At 30.9% G+C, this 7,407-nt stretch overlaps 1 long non-coding RNA gene across 1 annotated transcript in view; it reads left to right on the forward strand.

The window, feature by feature from the left end:
• The first annotated feature begins 1,287 nt into the window (after window positions 1–1,287).
• The window catches only part of LOC111086419, a 6,510-nt gene continuing 390 nt past the window's right edge, over window positions 1,288–7,407 (forward strand). The window contains exons 1-2 of the long non-coding RNA XR_002611135.1: window positions 1,288–1,792; window positions 5,260–7,405. This is a non-coding gene — a long non-coding RNA (uncharacterized LOC111086419). The remainder of the gene's footprint in view (window positions 1,793–5,259; window positions 7,406–7,407) is intronic.

The raw sequence follows: 7,407 nt of genomic DNA on the forward strand, positions 1-7,407 counted from the left end.
ATTGTTACGTCTCCGTTTTTTTTAATTGATTTTCCGTAACTTCGTACCGACGAAACTTAAGCGACACAAGCCTTTACTTAACAAAACTGGTTTATTCTTTCCGAATATAACTTAACCGATACACTCAACAATCGCGCTAAACAAACGCTATAGCAACGAATGTCAATAATACTCCGACCGCAGATAAATTACTCACTATCTACACACACATTACATTACCTTTCCGCGTCACGTTTTCCCCTCTTATATATATACCAGCCTACCCTACTAGTAAATACTAGAGCATTCGCCAAAGTACATGATAATTCTAGAAACGTTGCGTCACTGTAGTCATGTGACTGCTGACGCAACAGTATATTTCACGTCGGTACTATATACATGCGTGATTTTATTTTACCAGGTCGAATAAGTTGATTTGAACTGAATATCTCCCCTTTGACACTTCTTATAGAAATGACAATGGCTAAAAAACCGCTCACTTCTTTAGCTGTCTTTTCCTGTGCTCAGTAAAATGACAGTGGGCCGCAGTCAGTGGCATTCAGCTAAAAAAAAAAATCTCCGCGACTACTTAGTGAAGTCGAAAGCTTTAGTTTAATGTGATGGATGCACCCATTACATCGGCCCGGCATTGCCAGGTGGATAAGGTGCTCGACTCGCAATCTGAGGGTCGCGGGTTCGAATCCCCGTCACACCAGCCGGAGGTGCGTTATAATGTGGCATTCAATCCCACTATTCGTTGGTAAAAGAGTAGTCCAACAGTTGGCAGTGAGTGGTGATGACTAGCTGCCTTCCCCCTAGTCTTACACTGCTAAATTACGGATGGCTAGCGCAGATAGCTTTGTGCGAAATTCAAAAACAAACAAACAAACCCATTACATCAAAACCAAAGATTTTGTCAACAATTCATTGTATTCACTCTCATTTGCTTAGAAACAAACGAAATGCAATTTTTGTTATTGAAATAACACCTAGAATGACAAAAGACGATTGTAAACGGCCCACTAGACCACTGCTTCTCAACCTTTTCCAATATCATTCACCCCTATAAGTTTTTCACAACAGCTCACTCACCCCAGTTCGAAAAAAGACAAAAGAGTGCTATATTAAAATGCAAAATTCTTTATTGTGATATAAATATACATCAAACTACAACTAGAATAAATAAAAATATATAGTGACTTTTTTGCTCTCGAATTTGTTGTAAAATTGATAATAGTTATTCACCCCCATCATTCTCATTCACCCTGATTCTGATTTCATTATCCCTTGGGTGAACCATATTGCATATATGCTGTGATACAAAGGTTGAGTTGACTGCACGTTTTGTATTTATTCGTCACTATTTTTTAGGATACTTACCGTTGAATTGTTTCGAAGGATATCTGCTAGTAATTGAATATTTTTTACCTTTCTGTCTGAAATATGTTATTATTTAAAATGTTTTCGTTCTCTGTTAAAACCAGATCACGTGATTTCTATCGTGGTTTTGATTTGTTGGACTTTATCGATATCAAACGCGTATGAAAAACTTAGTAAGTAACTGTACTGCTTAGGCTTACTCAAAAGTTAAAATTAGTTTAACTTCAGCTAAGCAGCAGAGAGAGTTGGTGAGGTAGTAGTAACTGCTTGTTTATTTTATAAACATTGAAATTAAAACACTTTAACAATATGATTAGAATTCAACCAGTAAAATCTGAGAGAGCAGATCCCATTGAAGAGAAGAAAAAAGCAAGAGCAGGTGTTTTGAGCAGTTTGCTTACTTTCGTAGTCATTGTTGCGATCATACGAGCAGGTAAATTGCCTTAAACTTTAAAGTTAAATTAAGCCTAAAAACGTGAAAGTATCACAAGTTACATTCATGATGAAGTGTTACTAATACTAATATTACTGCTACTACTAGTGTTGTTAGTCTTAAGTTAGAGTATAACTACAAGAACTGAAGAAGTATGTTATTGTTAGGAGTAGGAGTATTACTATTAATTATTTTAAATTAATACATACCAGGACTGCAAACGTTTAGCAATCTCTTTGAATGTTACTTTTGAATAAATACAATTTTAATCTGTAGAAAAGTGCTGCATCAGAGGTGATTGGTTACCTTCTGGGTGTGTGTGTGAGTATATGAGTATGCTTCCCCAGGAGATATTGTTCAGTGAAGCAGTATGGTACAATCTGGTATATTTGCTGGATCATTTTAATGCTGATTTGACCTGGATCCATCTGATCAACTAACCATAATGCATTATATTTATAGAAAGCTGCTAAATTGGCCAAAATGCAAGAGTTTTTACTAATATGTGTGACTGAGAATGAAAATATGATCTGATCCATGAGTGTTGGTAGCTCTGATGTACTTGCATTGTAATAGTATAGTATGAATATTATACTTCAGTGTCACTGCTGCATTATCATTAGCACAAAGTGCCAAATTATGCCTATGATGTAATTGAAAAAATTCAGTAATATAGGGCTAGTGTTGCAAAACAGGACCTTTTATTTGTTTAACTTAGGTTCTGATAGTAATATGTTTATTATGTCATTACTTTTGAGATATATATTTAAAAATCTTGCCTTGAGATAAATGTTCTGGTTGTGGTAGGTTAATTCTTTTATGATAAGTATTAGTATTTTTATTATGTATTAATACAATGTAATTGACCTGCTAGTTATATTGATATTAGCTTCTGACCAGAAGCAAGCTATGTACTTAGAGTGAATCTAAAAAAAATAACTTTCTGATAAGTATAGCTAGTTAAGTAATTTACTTTATGTTTATACTTATAAAGATCAGAATTCATTGTTTCATTAATTGGGCATCCTTGCTGTTAACAATATCTTTGGCCATAATCCTAATAATATCTCATAAGGTGTAGCCAACTTAGTAGATTTAGGTTAGTCCTAAATATATATATATATATATATATATATATATATATATTAAGTTAAAATGCAAAACAATCTAACCATTACTATTAATGAAAGTAACATTAAAAAATAATAAGCACGCCTTATTTAGGGAACACTTGGAGACCAATGCAGGAAATTTCCACTAAATCTTGCACCAGGTTATCAATGTGAAATCAGATAAAGCGTATTTCTTGTCCTATTTTCAAACACTTTAATTACTGTAAAAGGAATTGTCTGGTTTAAATCAATAAAAAATGTTCTTATAAAATACTTTCATACAATTCAGATCTGAAGCTCTTACATCCATTCTCCATGAAATCTCACAGCAAGACTTTTAAATGTACCCAAAAATAATGATATAATGCACAAAATTGAGCTTAAGCAAACAAAAGTCAGGGTCTGGTACCAGAATGCTATCCACTGTAAATTTAAAAAGTACTTAGTGTATCATGCCTGAGTCTCACTGCAGGTTATAGATAACATTGTATTATATATCATATTCAAGTATAAATTGTTTACAACTATAACAAGTTTCACAGTGTATTCCAGTCAAGCATCTAAAATGTACATTATTAGTAGTATTTTTATATGAAACTTTTTTGTGATTCCTTGAGATATGTCATGCATTATTTTGATGAACTGTTAGCAAAATTATTCAGTGGTCAATTTCAAGTGATTCATTGAAATGGCATGAAGTTTAGGTACATATACAAATATTAAGAGGTAAGACTTCACAATTGAAACATTAAATGATCTTAATATGACCTATTTAAAAAGAAGACAACTGAATCAAAAAGATGAACAAAAGAAATTACAAAATAAATTAACTCTTCTAATAGGAAATGGATGAAACTAAACAAAAATACTTGATTCAAAATTTTCTAAGATAGACTGAAAATTAGCTTAAATCAGCTTAATATGTACTGACACATTTGCAAATGTTGAAATTAAATAAAGCAGACTAAACAATTTTTAAGATGCGCTAAGAAAATACGATAATTGAAAGGAGTGTATATGTATCCTAATGAAACCAATTTTTTAAGTTTTAGTCTGTTTTCATTGGAAAAAAAATTAACTAAATGACTAGATAATTAAACCTATTTTTATATTTTTACATACTGTGTAATTAACATGTATACCATCAATGTTAATTGCCAACAAAGAGAATTTGATATGCTCCAAAAGAATTACAAATTATTTATTCTGTTACACGTACTTGAAGTTTAACATTGTATTTTATTTGAATGTCTGATGTAATTAATTTTATATCTATTATTGTACAAAATAATAATTTTTGGACATCATTAGAAGACATTTCATACAATAAAATTGTCAAACAGTAAATTTCAAAGATTTTTATAGACTATGACAGATACATTATGGTGTATAAAGTAACATACAACAACAACAAGAGACCATTTGATCCTTCAAGGCTGCCCATGCATACTGTTACGTCTCCGTTTGTTAATTGATTTTCCGTAACTTCGTTCCGATGAAACTTGCGACACAAGTTCTTTACTTAATAAAACTGATTTATTCTTTCCGAATATAACTTTACCGATACACTCAACTTCAACAATCGCGTTAAAACAAACGCTAATCAACGAACGTCAACAGTACTTCCGACTGCAGTTCAGTTACTCACTATCTACGCACACATTACATTCCCCTCTTTTATATACCAGCCAACCCTATATCTAGCAATTACTAGAGCATTCCTGAAAGAACAAGATAGTTTCTAGAAACTAGAGGGCGCCACAGTGGTCATGAGACTCGCTGACGCAACAATACCTACCACCAAGAAAAAATCAAAGTTGCCCTTTATTTTCAAGGATATTGTTGACTCTATTCTTAAACTTTTTATTTTAGCACACACTGATAAGCTGCTATGTCCAGAAAGTTTTTAAAATTATATTAAAAAGTTATTTTTTATAGAAAAAAATTATAATAATGCAATACACTGTACTATGCCAATCTTACTTAACTTTATCTAAATAGAACTTTGCATTTTATAAATGAAAGCACCTCTATTTACATGCAGCACATTGTGCACATGAATAACTTCATTTCATGTAGCACTAACTTAAAATAATTGTCTTGTATTAACATTTATTTTAAAATTCATATCATCCATCAATGATTAAAAGAAAAATATTTTTCTGCTTGTGTGTATATATTCTTGAATTTTATTAGGAGAGTTCCATTTTTCACTATTCTTTACTACATTGTACAATTACATGGACAAACTAAATCATCTTCTGTGTCTTAACCATTTATGTTATTATAGTACTGATTTTGGCTGTGGATTTTTTTATAGTATTCATGTAATCCTTTTTCTTTTTTAACATGCAGCACCTTATGCCTTGGAGCAGATAAATAAATAGAGCCTCAAATTTCATGTTCTTGGATGGCCATCAAGTTCATTTTTATCCCATTATGTGGAAGATTTTATGTTCATCTAGTGTTTTTTGGATTGTTCTGAGACAAAATGTAGAAAATAAGATAACTACAATGTTAAGCTTAAAATTATCTGTTCTGTACACAGTTTCATGACATTTATATAAATAAAATGTACATTATCAGGAGTTTTTTTTTCTCTGTCATTAGGTATATTGCTAATTTGTGTATTTTTAATTCTAATACATTAATACAAAGTTTAAAAGTATATTTTTAAGTTATTTATGAGAAGTTCACAAATTCACATATTCTAGAACAGTGCTTCACAACTGATGTGTCATGAGCAGGTTTGCTGCAGAAATTTGGAACAGTAACAGTGAAGAAAATGAATGAAATATATCATTTATATAAATCATTATACAGGCATGAGATTGTACATCATTGTATGGTCTAATGACTTTGTAGTTCACTTGGTAATAGTCATGTGTTGGACTAAGGAATTGTGTCACTCAAAATTTTTGTTAAAGTATGCCTTGTGCTGGAAAATACAATTTACAGATGAACATAACCCTAATCAGCACTAGTATGCTGTAATATTGATATTTTTATTTGACCTGATCACTGAAAATGAACCTTATTGTTCATATTTTCTATATTCCAAACTTGCATTTGCAATTATTTATGTGCTAATGAATATCATTTGTGAGTTTTCAGTAATTTCTTTTAAACATCTTGCAAATTCATAAGGATGTTTTTATTAGTCTAAAACATTAAATTAATTTGTTTTGTAAGTTTACACACTAGTTAGAAAAGCAATAGTTAGTGATACATCAGAATATTTTAAACATTTTTTTGGTAATTAAACATAGTTTGCTTACAATCAACTCTATAGTTATTTAAAACTACATAAGTGGTGCTGAAATCAATCTTTAGTTAACAAGCTTTCTGTGTAATGAAAAAAAAATTGTGAATATTGTGTTACAAAAAGTCAACTTCAGTATAAAACATTCAAAAGAAATTATTTTGCAAAATAATACAGGTGTAACAAAATGCATTGATCAAAATATCCTGAAGGTACAAAATGGAAGATCCTAATGAAACTGCCTGAGATAAAATACAAAAGAAACACAACAAATGTAGTTAAAGTAAGATTCTCTCTCTCTCTTATTTTGATGAATACCTTTTATAGCCACTGTAAGAGAACCACAAATCAAGATATTTAGTTATTTCAGTATTAAAAAAAAAGTTTGGAAGAAAATAGTCATGTAAGAGTTAGCAAATATTTGAAGAGTGGTTTTTTTGTGTGTGTGTGTATTCAAAGGCATGTTAATTGGCATGACGTGCTATTGTGTAGAAATTTAATTTGAATTTACAACAGAACATTTGGAAGTAGCTAAATACTCACAGATGTGAAGAAATGACTCAAAAACATTAAAGTTTTCCTGAAGGCCACTGAAAGGGAGCCAGTGGGGGTAATGTATACTCATAGGGTTGGCAAGTCAGTCAGTTGACTGATCAAATAATCTGAAGTCTTAAATACTGTATTAGCTGAGGTTTTTGTATTAATTTTAGGCATTTCCCCTCTACTTATAGGGAAGTCTTGGAATTACACTCCTGTTAATGGATTTCAAAATAAATAAGGTTTCAATACAAAAAAAATGTTGCAGCCTAGTATTTTGTACTTTTTGCATATTTTGTAATTATGTCTATATATAATGCATGAGTTCCCACTTTTCACCTTCTGAGAACTATAGGTGAGTAATATGATAATATTATTCAACTTTATGTAGCCAATAGCTATGTTTTTCTTAAGTCTTGCAATGTAATTTCATAATAATGATATGGTGTTAAAAAAAAGTTATTTGATGTAGTAATTGGTAATGTTATTTATTTATGATACATTATCAAAATGGTGGCAAAGAATGCAGCACTGGCTTTGTTGTTGTCTGAAGGCTGGAGACAAACCATAAATTGGTTCTTTTTTATTTTCATGTAAGTAGAATTCAATATATGCAGTTAAGATAAAAATAAATAGATAAAATGTTTGAATAGTTAAATGCCCAACTTCTCATGATTAATGTAAGTAAGAAAAAAAGCACAGGT

This window comes from Limulus polyphemus, unplaced genomic scaffold (genome assembly GCF_000517525.1).
Source record: "Limulus polyphemus unplaced genomic scaffold, Limulus_polyphemus-2.1.2 Scaffold1082, whole genome shotgun sequence".
Taxonomy (NCBI): domain Eukaryota; kingdom Metazoa; phylum Arthropoda; class Merostomata; order Xiphosura; family Limulidae; genus Limulus; species Limulus polyphemus.